At 36.4% G+C, this 13,665-nt stretch overlaps 1 protein-coding gene across 1 annotated transcript in view; it reads left to right on the top strand.

Annotated features, from left to right (window-relative positions):
- Positions 1-234: 234 nt before the first annotated feature.
- Positions 235-13,665, top strand: part of LOC129734925 (uncharacterized) — a 254,926-nt gene continuing 241,495 nt past the window's right edge. Inside the window, exon 1 of the mRNA XM_055700346.1 lies at positions 235-583. The gene's annotated coding sequence lies outside the window, so the exon portion shown is untranslated. The remainder of the gene's footprint in view (positions 584-13,665) is intronic.

The following is a 13,665-nucleotide window of genomic DNA, read 5'->3' as shown; positions in this document are numbered from 1 at the left end:
CAGTTTTAGCCACAAACCCAAAGCACAACATCATACTGGCTGCTATGAAGAAAGTTATCTCCATCCCAGTCAGACCCAATATACTGTAACAGTGAAATAATTTGCAAAAGAAACTGACCTTACAGTCCTGTAAATCTAGGTCCTTTTCCTTTTATCAGCTATTACTACCTAAAGATCAGGCTGCTACTAGTTTAAATTAAACAATTGAATATAGTACTGTTTCTATGGTGTAGAAGAATGGCTGCAGAAGCATGGCCTTAGAATCTCTGAAGATCTGCACAATCCAGGCCTGGTATTAGAACAGGCCTGTAATCAGAATTGTACTGAAGTTGCTGTGCTGAAGTTAACAAGAAAGGTAGCCTTGAGCTATTCTTGAAACCTGAGACCAAGTAATTATGTTGTGCCAACAGGCCGTGGCTGTAACAAGATACAGCTGCTGGGAAAGCAGGTGCAGGGCCAAGAAAGATAGGGAGCAGTATGGGAAAATAGGGAGTAACAAACTACAAGGCTGAAGCATAGCAACACAATTAGCTACATGGATAGAATGCTTATTTTAGTCATGATAATTAGGGGTGTGAGAACCGTGCGTGTTTAGATACTACTAACCAATTATATTTCTGCTTTACGAATATGCATGTGTATTGGTTCTATATAAGTAGTGTTAGAAACTAATAAAGTTGAGCAAGATGCATAACTCGTATTGAGCGTCTTCTTGACTCCGGCGAACCCTTCTTCCAACACTATAGTACTTAATTATCTATTGTAATCTTATACTTTGCAGTTTTGTCAGCTTTTCCTTTGTGCTAAATATGATATCCCTCCCTTGGGAACTTTGTAGTGTCTGTGCAGACACTCTACCCACAGAAATTTGGTAATTTTTGAAAAAACAGCAGAACTTCCTGGAGAACAAAAAACCTAGAGTTGTTTCCAGGGATTTGAAAACTTAGAAATGGAAGCAAAGAAAAATAAATTATAGGATAGACTAGCTTTATATTTCTTTATCTTGGCCATAGCTCAAAGGAAATCCCAATAAATGTTGCATCTCCCTCATTCCTTTAACAAATATCACTGTAAGATGTAAACTTGCTATCTGGCAGCTCAGCTGCTGTCTTTTAGAAGTGGGTCTTATTTTGTCAAACTACCCCAATTTAAGATTCAGATAAGAATGTCAGCTTTCCAATACTTTATTGATGTGAATCTTATCAACAGATAGCAAGAGATTTATAATTTCCAGTCAAAAGTCTGTATTACCATTGCTAGCTTCCCCAGTGTAATATAGGCTAATTACCTGATGGTAGGGGACACGGCTAGAATGCTCATTTGGTTTAGCCATTTATAGTTTGTATTATGCCCCTGTAGCACAGCACTTTGGGGTCAGACAGCTCTCACCAATTAACCAACCTGGCTGGGAAATTATTAGGTTTTCTCTAATATGAAGAAAAATGGTATCATAGAAATATAGGCTGTGGTCAGGAGGATGAAAGGGAAAATACCTCTGGTTGTCATAGTTTAGGCAGTTTAAGATAAAGAGAAAGCTTTATTTTTTATTTTATTTTCTTTTTAGTGGGGGTGCCTGAGTTTTGACTTTAGATACTTCACCTGCCTCAGAAAAGACCTGGGTCTGTAGTTCTTTCTCAGCTGAGGAAGTCAGCCAGCTATCTTATGTTCCAATAGGCAGCACATTACAAACACTCTGCTACCAGCCTGTACATCATATAGTGCTTAGGCTGCTGTAGTTTAACCTGGTCTTAAAGTAACTTTTAACAGCTTTATGTAGTGGGAATTATTAAGGTGACACATTGGTGAGTTTTGTTGCTCTCTTCTGCATGAGCAGAGCTAGGCCAGATCTGTATTTTGCTTCCTACAAGCTTCTCAGTGTTAGATGAGAGGAGGAAACCAGTTTTTTATGTATAGAGAAATATGGATTATTCCAACTAGTTATCACTTGTATTTATCACTAGTCTTTTAGATTATCTTGGTCACTGTCCAGAAGTGAAGCTGACTATGACAGTTAGGTTTGTACTAATATACTTAGGGAGCTTGGAAGAACATGCTTTTTTTTTTTTTTAATTGGTATTATGTGACCTGACATTTATATAAATAATAAAAAATGGGGTTTATACCTGTGTATAATTCTGCCAGTTTGTGATGGAGTTTTTTCATGCCATACTCCTGGTTTTGGTTGATCTTTTTTCATGGTGTGCAATGAAGGACTATATGGTGAAGGAGGTTTGGCAATCTTAATTATGGCAATAAGGGATCAGTGTGCGTGAATCACCATTCTTACAAAAAAGGAGGTACCTTGACTCCACTTTATATGTCTATAGAGTTTGCTGGCAGTGTAGAGGAATGGCCATAACTACCCTGAGCATTAGAGTCATGGTGGAACCAGCTCTTTGAGTATGTCTCCTTCTTTCAGATGACTGTGGATGTGATGCCACTGTGAGATTTTGAGATTTCCCCTAATTCAGAGATTGGAGAAGCAATGCATAATTTAAATTTGTTTACTCTCACATTAATGTTTTAAAAGTCTTTAAAATTGAGAGCAAAGGGCTGTGCCTTTTCCTGCATTCTACTACATCATTGTCTGTACATTACTTAAAAGAATCTTAATAATAAAATAAGAAAAATCTACATAAAGATTAAGGTTTTAAAATTATATTTAAGAGCTTTAATAGCTAGTTAACCCTAAAATACTCAAGTTCTCATTATCACAGGTATTCAGTCACTATAAGGTGCAAAATAATTAGTTCCATGAAGAGAAGCATCTCAATGTTGTCCCAAATCTGGGTTCTTCATCCGATGTGCAAGAGCCAATCCACAGACAGAGCCGAGTTATTTATCACATGTTTGCGCAGAGATGGGTGTGTAAATTCACAAAACTAGCACACCTCAACACAAAATGAAACACTTTATACACTTTGAACAATTGTTTACAATTACATTTAGTCACACTTAATTTTCATTGGTTCTTACAAGCCTCATCTCCATTTAAAGGTACAGTATTCTTTCTTTTCACCACACCTTCTGTGGAGAGGGGGCTTTGTTAGTAGGGGGCTTGCTTTGCTTGAGGGTGGGTCTCTTAGTATGCTAATTATGACAGTTCACACATAGTTCAAGTATTTTTCTGTTTAGTCTCATTAACCATTTGGTTCTCCTTGAGCTTACCTTGTTATGCCCCAGTTTGACATATTTATGGTGTCTATTTCTTCACCCAAGGCCATGTCTTGTTAACTATTTGTAACATCCTCTGGTTTTCAAATTCTTTCTTGTTTTTCATTATAGATATTTAAATATTTTGTCTAAATTTCATGTTTAGTAACAGACTGACCTTCTATTAACCACGTATGTGCATCTGTTTGATCTAATACTGAGCCAGTCTACAACTGGACTAGTTTTGCATGGTAGCCATTCATAAAGGCTTCATTCAGTGTTATATGTAAATTGAGATTTTCCAGCATATATCTATTTTTCAGATGCTTGTTATTTTTCTGAAAATGTTGGTCTTGTGCTGACACTTCTGCTTGTGAAATTAACTGCAGGAAGTTTATAGAACAGCTTGATGCTTAAGAAAAATAATGAAATCTCTTTGCAAGAATAATATAGGTAGGTTTTTTTAAAGTCCAGTTGCTCAAAGCCTTAAAATTACTACATACTTGCTATGGAATTAAGAATTTATTGTTCAACACCCATATACATGAGAAATACCACTGATTTTAAATTTGCAAAATTCAAGGTTGAGGCTTTAAAGAAAACTATGTATTGCGTTACATACCGCTATTGAGAATAGAGCTAATGTTCAAAAAAACAAATGGTTTCTTCAGCATGTTCTATCTACAAAAATTTAGTGTCAGTATTAAAATAACTGTAATTCACACATTTTTGGTTTTTTGGACAGAGCAATATTTACAACATGGTCTTAAAAAGACAGAGATATATCTGTAGTTAGTATTTTAATAGCAGTTATTAAAAAGTAATACATAATGAGATATGAAGGTCCAAACAAGAACACCTGAATGTTCTCTTTCTTGACAAGAGGAACAGTTTCTATCATGATTTGAATTCTGCAGATCAACTTATTCTGGAATAGCATTTGGGTTTCTATTTGTATGCTTTCTTTTTCAGCCTACTACCTATAGAAACAAAAATTCAGTTTGGATAGAGGAGGGATTTGTGAGGTTGGCTCTTTTCAGTGGTGCTCCATGACAGGACCAGAGTCAATGGACACAAACTGAAACACAGGAGGTTCCATCTGAACAGCAGGAAACACTTATTCTATGAAAGTGACTGAGCACTCAAATAGTTTGCCCAGGATGGTAGTGCAGTCTCCCTTCTTAGATATATTCAAAAAGCATCTAGACATGGCCCTGGGCAACTGGCTTTAGGTGGCCCCTGCAGGGGGAACATGGTATCTAGCTTGTCCATGCCTGGAGTCCAGCATGGACTTTTACTGCTTGGTCTTCATAGCACAACTCACATATAACATGCTCATGCCTTGCCACAGAGGACAAGGGCACTGCCTCCAAATAAACCAGTAGCAGTGTCACCGAAATCAGGAATCAAGCCTCTTAACACCAATGTAGTATTAAGCAGCAGGCACTCCTTTATTGCAGCGCTGGGTGCTTGGTGGCATCTCCACAAATCAAGCACACCTGTGTAGGTTTTTACCGTTAAATTTATACACAAAATTACACGGTCATACACTTCCAATTACAATGATTGGTTAGAAATTTTCATATAATTGTAATATTTGCTGTGTCACCCTTCTCTGTTACTACGCTTGCGCAGGGGAAGGGTCTTCACCTGGGCAAGGGTCTTCTTGACCTGTGGGCGTGATTTTTAGTATTATAATGAAGGTAGTTTACTTCAGGTCATCTTAAAAGTTAGTTTTGTTGCCAAGTTGGAAGGCTGAAAATTGGTCTTGCCAAGCCATCCTATACACAATAGAACCTAGGTGCTCTGGTTATGGTCTAGAGAGTAAAGACTAAGGGTATTATAGTCTATAGCATAGGGACTTCAAGTAACAGTCTCAGATAATAAGCAGTACAGCGATTCATACATCATTGGTTAATAAGTGCTAACATGATTCCACCATGGAGGTTAACTCTTTAGAATCAAAATGTTCTTCTAACTAACTGTTACATAAACACAGAATATAGAAAGATTCAGTAAGATCTTAAGTAATTTGCCACAGCAGGAGCAGTTTGCTTGATGCAGCTGAGGAAGAAGTGGGTATCAACCACCTCTAGGAAATCATCAGGAACTAGTATTGTCTAGCTTAAGGTGCAGAATTAGAAGTGATGTGGAAGACATTTGTGAAGGAGGCTTGGGTGATGAGGGAATTGAGTTGGTAACAGTGGCCATAGGTCTGCCTTATATGTGAGATCCAACTTCTCTTATTCATTCCAAATAGTCTTCTAAAATAATGGAGATTGCCTTTTTGTGGAAAAATTTAGTAACACACTAAATTCTTACTTTTAAATAAAAAAAAGGATGTCTTGCTCTAAGCAAAATACTTGAAATGAAATGGCCAGATTAGTGAATGAGAGAGATTATGATTTTTATGGATAAACTCAATTCCTTTCTTTGTAGAATATTTTGATCACATATAGAATTCAACCTGTGAGCTTCTGTCACAAACCACTTTTTGTGATAGCTTCAGAAAATGACCTGTGTATTGCAAGTTGCTCTAATGATTTTTATATGTGGTTTCAATATTTGCAGATACTGAATTAATGGAACAACTAATCCATTTGCATTTTTATTTTTCATTTACTTTGTAATTTCTTTATTGGTAAAAATTAGTCTAAACCATGGCTATCAACAACTACTGATTAGACACTAATTTTAATTCTTTTATATAATCATCCATTTTTACATTGTCTAGTGTTGCTTGAGTAGATCAATGAATGCTCACAGTAGTTGTTATTCAAGTAGACCATTTTAGTTAATAATTGTAAAAGAATACCATAATTTCAGTATTTTAGATAGAAAAAAAAATAGTTTTCCATTTTAAGGAGGCAAAATATATGAAGAAATTAAACAATTTAAATTTTCTTTTTATGAAAAGCGTGGAAAGCAAATTTCAAAAATTTCAAATATTTTTAAATTTGGAAATGGAATGGAAATACAAATTATGAACAACCTGTAATGCATGCAAAAAGAAGCCATGGTTTGTAGTGAGACTGAAAGGAGAACTGAATAATTCATGAGAACAGGCTAAATAAGAATATTTCAGTGCAGCTACTTCAGGTTTGTTTACTGATAAATATTAATACCTGATATAAGTTTTTTAAATGTTTGTCGTATAGTGCAGGCTAGAAAAAATATAATACCTAAAGCACTGAAAATGCTTTATTTCTGGTTTTGAGACTTGATTGTCCTTTGGAGGAAAAACCCACCCAATCAAACATGAAAACGGAAAGAAACTCGAGTACATTACATAATGAAAGATAGAAATTTTAATTTCACAAACACCTAAGCCTAAATTACTGTGGAATGCCTATAACTATAAAATCCTTACAATTATAAAGCAGCACGCACTTACCATTATTTAGCAAGGAGTGATAAAACTGACATACTGTTGTAGCCACTCACACTTTGCATCATTCTGTCCTCCTTCCCACTCCCAGAAATATAGAGGTGAAATGGTTTTACGTAGTGTCCATAAACTACACAATGTAATGAAGTCTCAAATAATTTAGGACAATTAAAACCAACATTTTGAATACCTCCCTGTAACATCATGGTCCACAAACAAAAAATGAGCAACGTTAACAGAGTAAATTAAACTAATTTTTAGTAACTAGCATGAAGCAAAGAGCTAGTTCCCTTCTAGGTGAGAACTTTTTCTCCAGAAACCATTAGAACTGAGACTAATTAATTCAGTCTCGATCACTTGTGGTGTAATCACTTCCACAAAATGTTATTTTCCTTTTCCCTTCATCATCACAAAGAATTCCCTTTTGCCAACCTCTGTTTTATTACTGTATGATAGCATTGTTCAGATCTTTTGGCCATCCTCAGAGAAGCTTTCCAAAATGGGGCTTCAGTCCTCAAACAAATAACTTTCTGAGGAGGCTGTAGAAACTGTCCAACCCATATATTTACTTTGTCATGCTCCTTTCTATATGTCTTCTCCATTAACAAAGGTGTAAAAAAATGGCTCCTCCTAAAATGTGTTCACTTTAGAGCCATATCTCCTTCATAGGAATCAGTAGCGTCAGCATCTCCAAAAGTAATACATTTCTTTACATCTAAAAATGTGTGAGATAGATAGACTTATGTCGCTATGTGAACATTGCTATGTCTGTAGCTCAGTAGACAAAGAATTGTTCTGCATGGCTGCTACTATTACAGCAGCCATTTTATCAGGCCTTGAAAATTGTGAACTATTCCCTCAGGTTGAATGAATGGAGCTGGATTCCTCTGGTATCATTGCTAATTCAGCTTACAAAATTATAATCAAAATATATTTTTAAAAAAACTATTCAGACTTAATTAGATAAATGTTATCTTTAGGCATATTTTAAAATAAAGCTTTGTTAGGAAAGTTTAATGGTTAATAGAAATCCTAACAGATACAATTTTAAACTTTTTTTCCACCCTGTTTTGGAATAGTCTTTTTTTCTTTTTTTTTTTTTTTTTTTTTTTTTACCTGTTAAGTATAATTTACCATTTTTTCTTTTGCTCTGTTCTGTGTTAAAGTGATTTTTGAAGTGTGGAAAAGAGTGAACTCTGCTGGGGCAGATAACCATATCCATATAGGAACACTGTACCATGTGAAGTCACTCTCTCCTTTTACATTGTTTCATAACCAGGATAGTCTGGCACACATAGCAATTGAGAAGGACATCTAAGACCCATTTTCCATTGTTTATTAAGGCACTCTGACATGCATTAATGCCTCTCATATCATTTAGTTTAAATAATGCGAGCAAATGTGGAACTTGTGGTGAGACCCTTCAGAAAACCAGTCATATATCAAAGGAGGTGCTACATGGTTCTTTTTTTGAGATCACTGACAGGATTTTCAATAATTGACTTAATACTGTTGACATATGTTTGCCCAGTGATTTATTTTAGTTTGCTCAAATGCTTTATTCTGTAACATCAACTCTGTTGGACATATTACAGTGCTTCACACATGACCACTAAAGACAGACACTTCTAAGGTAGCATGGGATAATAAGGCATTAGTATGCAAGGAGGGATGATATTGTAATCAGGTTCATAATTATTAATACCCTTTTAATAGGCTACTCCCTCTTAGTTTGAGGCTGCAGTGCAGGGTATTTTGGATATTTTAGGTTGTTCAAGCTTTTAACATCATCAGTTTTCTCCATCACTGATGTTACTGTTGTCATTCTTAAGCTAGAAAACCTGTACATCTGGAAATTGTACATCTGTTCATGATTTTACTTGACATTACGACCTGATGCTCAGTTTAACCAAGTCCATTTTTTGCCTAAAAAAATCCCCAGAACTTTCTTGTCTGTTCTTTTTTGAAAATATAGATAATCTGAGAGGAATTAGCGTACGCACACAGATGCCATGCAAAAGAAAAGAAGGATAACAAGTTTACATTGTTATTCAGCAGTGTCATGGTTTAACCTCATCCAGCAACTAAGCACTATGCAGCCACTCACTCACTTCCTCTGTGCCCCCCTGCTCCCCCCAAGGGATAGGGAGGAGAATTGGGAAAAAGGTAAAACTTGAGGGTTGAGATAAGAACAATTTAATAGCTGAAATGAAATAATAATAATAACAACAGCAACAACAATATCAATAACAATCGTAATGAAAAGAAAAGAGGAGAGGAAAAAAATCTAAAGGGAAAAGAAAAAACTCCAAGCGATGCACAATACCATTGCTTACCACCAATGCTGACAATTGCTGACTGATGCCCAGCCAGTCCCCATGCAGAGATTCCCCCAGCCCTCGCCAACTCCCTCAGTTTATATTGCTGAGCATGACGTTCTATGGTATGGAATATCCATTTGGCTAGTTCAGGTCACCTGTCCTGGCTGTATTCCCTCCCAGTTTCTTGTGCCCCTCCAGCTTTCTTCCTGGCAAGGCCTGAGAAACTGAAAAGTCCTTGACTTAGTGTCATGGTTTAACCCTGGCCAACAACCAAGCACCACACACCCACTCGCTCACTCCCCCTCACCCAGAGGAATGTGGAGGAGAATCAGAAAGGAATGCAAACCTCAAGGATTCAGATAAGAACAATTTAATAGGTAAACCAAAAGCCGTACACACATGTAGAGGAATTATAGAGGACTGTATGAAAAATTTATTTGTAAAGAGGTTGTAATGATTGTTAAAAACATAAGGTATGAAATGTTAAAAAAAGGGGGGGGGAAGTGTAGAGGAATGAAGCTGGGTTAATTAGCATTGATAATATACAACTGTGGGGTGGTGGGTTGGCTGATGTAGATAAATTGCAGGTGTGGCTGGTTCTGTTAAGTGGTTGAGCAGCCAATGAAGAGAGAGCAGCCAAGGAAGAGAGAGGAGAAAGAAACAGAGAGAAGAGGGAGAAGTGTACCCTGGGTGAGGAGAGATAAGGAGAAAGCAGCAGAGGGACTGGCATGAAGAGTATGTTGGTATGAGGTGGTAAAAGACCTTGTTGCAGCTGGCTAGTTTTGAGAGTGCTGTGACGCACACAAGCAAAACAAGGATTTAATTCCCTGCTTCCCATCAGCAGGCAGGTGTTCAGCCATCTCCAGGAATGCAGGGCTCCTTCATGTGTAATGGTTACTTGGGAAAACAAATGCCATAATGCCAGATGTTGTCCCCTTCCTTTTCCTTTCCCCCAGTTCATATACTCAGCGTGATGTCATATGCCATGGAATACCTCTGTGGCTAGTTCAGGTCAGCTGTCCTGGCTGTGTCCCTTCCCAATTTCCCATGCCCCTCCAGCCCTCTTGCTGGCAGGGCCTGAGAAACCAAAAAGTCCTTGACTTAGTATAAACATTACCCAGCAACAACTAAAAACGTTAGTGTGCTATCAACATTGTTCTCACTTCATAGCCAAAACACAGTGCGCCAGCTACTGAAAAGAAAATTAACTCTATCCTGGTGGAAACCAGGACAAGGAGTTATTTCTGTGCATTCACACCACTTGCTTATTTTCCTCTCTAGGAGTCCAAGATAGTGTCACAGGCCTGAAAGAAGGACCTGAGATGTTCCAATGAGTAGTATGCTTTTCCATGCATCTAAGCAGCCTCGTACTCCAGTCCCAGACAGTGTTCAAAGAATGGCCATTACTAGCAGATAATAATCTTTATTTGCTGAAGCTTTATAGAATAAATTGATAGGTTTATGTTAGTCCTTCACAAAAAGATATTATGATTCAAATGTGGTTGCTACTTCAAATTCACGTTACTGATATTTTTTGTTAATTGCAATTAATATTTTAACTTTTAATATTTTAATTGATGCTACAAACCAGATCTTTGCATAAGTAAGAATGGCCTTTATTACAGGGTTTTCTAGGGAATCAAAAGTCTTTTACTCAGTTCTGAAGCCAGTTGTTATTACAATCTCTATGCTTTAATAACATGTTCTAGACTTGTTTGAGAAGAACATAAAGCTTATGCTAAATATGTTACTTGTAGTTGTTAAAAAAATTATTTTAAAGCACAGCTTAGGCTAATGAAAAATCTTTGGTAATTAACTGAATATTTCCTTTTTGCTTGGTTTAAAAAGATCAGTCCATCTTTGTTCCAGTTTTCAAATCTTTCCAGAATTATTCTTTAATTTCCTGGACAGTATGCTTAACACCTGGAAATATAATTTACAGGTCTGCACCTTTTTGATAGCAAGTGTGAGAGTACGTGGAGTAATAAGTTAATAAATGTCATGCATATTCTGTAGGGAAGAAATTAGCAGATCATTAGTGAACTGCAAGCGTCTCACTTTGCATTGTATGTGCATGTGTACTTTTGTAAAAGACTTATAGTCTTTATAGGTGATTCAGTCTTGTACCCTAACAGAAACATATTGCAGGAAGAAAGACTGCTGGAAATTAAAAGGCTCAGGTTCCAATACATGACAACTATAATGATTTGGCTTTCCTTTTTGTGATGATCTCCTGCTTATAAATTGCCAGAAGCAATATTCTTTACTTGCTTCTTCCATCTGAAGGATTTGCAAAGGTAATTAATTTCATTCTTTGATTCACTTCTTAGAAATACCTTATTTTTTTCTTTTCCTTTCCAAAAATGTAACCTGAATTCTTCTAATTTATCATGGTGGTTATTTTGAGGGTTGATAAAATCATGAATATTACTAGTAGTATTGTGAGCATTCCTTCTTGTACTGTTTGTAAAAGAATCATGTTTTGAAGCTTGATATAATTCTGAAAGAATATTAGAGTCTGCTGAAATTATCTTTAAAGTGCTTGGAAATTGCTCATAAAATGCATAAATTAATTTCCTTATGCTACATATGTATCTGTATGCATGCGTGGGAATATTTATAAACATAATACCAAAAAAAAGTGTGCAAGTTGCATTCTCACTTGTGTATATATAGGCACACTGAGATATATTAAAAAAAAATCTAGTCAAGATCTATCTAGTCAATACATATTTGTATGTTCAAACAGTCTGTAGCATCCTTCCCCTCAACATACACTTGTAATCTTTAACAAATCATTCTGCTAGTATAAAATAAGACTAAACTCTAAGCAATTTTAATTTACCTTTAGATGAAACAATAACATAATGACATATCTGGAGTATTACTTTCTGCATTTTGGTCACGGCAGGGTTTTTGGGGATTTTTGGTTTGTATTTTTTTATGTCTACCATACAATGACAAAGGTTTATTTTCCCTTTGTTCTTTTCAGAGTGCTGCAGCAGCTCCCAGTCCAGTGCTAGGAAACATTCCCCCAGGAGATGGCATACCAGTAGGTCCTGTACCACCGTTTTTTTTTCAGGTATTCAGAAAAATTATGATTATAGGAACTTTAGGATAGAAAATCCTCCATAATACTGTTTAAAAGTTTGTATAAAGGGTCCTCTTCTAAACTATATGCCATTATACAGTACAATACTTGAGAGGATCTTTTTAACAAAAGTAAATAGATGGAAAGGAAAGGATCTTTCTAACCGACAAATATTCAATTTGTGAAATGGTACAGTGCAACTCATTTCAGAATTTCAGGAATAAGAAATGGTGCCAGCTGGTTGGAGCTTGAAAATGCTTGAATATAATTTTATAACAATTTGTTATGAAAAAATATTAGAATTGAATAATGAAATAAGAACTTTGTTGGTCATGCCACAAGCCAAACATTTAAGATGTTCAAATTTCAATGAAATTTAGACCTAGACAATTAAGAATATACTACTGAGCATCTGTTGGCATTGAGGATCTCAACCCAAAGGCCTAAAAACAAGCCAAGGAATTAGAGCATATGTTGCCTCTCATAAGATTTGTCATAAATGAAATTAAATAGCCAGTTACCACTTTGGATACTAGCAGTACAGAATACAAGGATGGAAAAATTTGCAACTTATAGCGTAAGGCCAAACTACAATGGTAGTCAAAGATTGGATTGCTCATATAAGTGAGCTTGCATCTCCTGGTCACCAAAGCTCAGTTCTTTTTCTCTTCACTGGCAAACTCTGCAGCAGTAGGAGCAAATGCCACCCTGGAATTGAAACAGTGCTTTAAGATGCGGCACAATAGAGATTTCCACTTCACATACTTGAGCTCATAGAATCATAGAATCATTTAGGTTGGAAAAGACCTTTAAAATCAAGTCTAACCATTAACCTAGCACTGCAAGTTCACCACTAAACCATACCCCTAAGTGCCACACCCTTTCATGATGTGAAAGGAACAATTCAGATTTCCAGGACCATGATCTGAGGAGATCATCATGACAGAAAGCTTCTGTTCCATAAAAACCAAGTGTTGAAATCCAGGTAGAGATACAAGCTAGCATCATTTTCCTTCTTCCATGAGATACATAGACAAAAGAAGCTATTTAATCTGAAAAAAAAAAGTGATGTTTTACTTTCTTACATCTTTACAACTCTTTATTCTCTTAGCAAAATGGTGATTGTAAAAAATGGCAGGATAGTAGCAGTCTTTATTTCATTTTTTTTGTTCTGTAAGTAAGTGACAGTGGATTATTTGTGTGGCGTTCCTTTTCCCAGAGTCATGGGGGAAAGAGCGCTATGTTGCAGTATTGATACCTGTCTAGAAAAATACAAAACCTGGCATGAGCATGTTGTTTCCTTGATTGACTCAGAATCTGAAATGCAGGTTTTAGAATCATAGAATCATAGAATAGTTTGGGTTGGAAGGAACCTTTGAAGGTCATCTAGTCCACCCCCCCCTGAAATCAACAGGGACATCTTCAACCAGATGAGGTTTCTCAGAACCCTATCCAACCTGACCTTGAATGATTCCAGGGATGGGGCATCTATAACCTCTCTGGGCAACCTATGCCAGTCTTTCATTTTACTCATCATAAAAAATGACTTCCCTATATCTAGTCTAAATCTACCCTCTTTTAGTTTACAACCATTACCCCTTGTCCTATTGCAACAGGCCCTACCAAAAAGCCTGTCTCCATCTTTCTTATAAGCTCCCTTTAAGTATTGAAAGGCTGCAATAAGGTCTTCTTGGAGTCTTCTCTTCTCCAGG

Source organism: Falco cherrug (assembly GCF_023634085.1).
Source record: "Falco cherrug isolate bFalChe1 chromosome W unlocalized genomic scaffold, bFalChe1.pri SUPER_W_unloc_1, whole genome shotgun sequence".
NCBI classification, from domain to species: domain Eukaryota; kingdom Metazoa; phylum Chordata; class Aves; order Falconiformes; family Falconidae; genus Falco; species Falco cherrug.
This window is presented reverse-complemented; position numbering and strand designations above follow the sequence as displayed.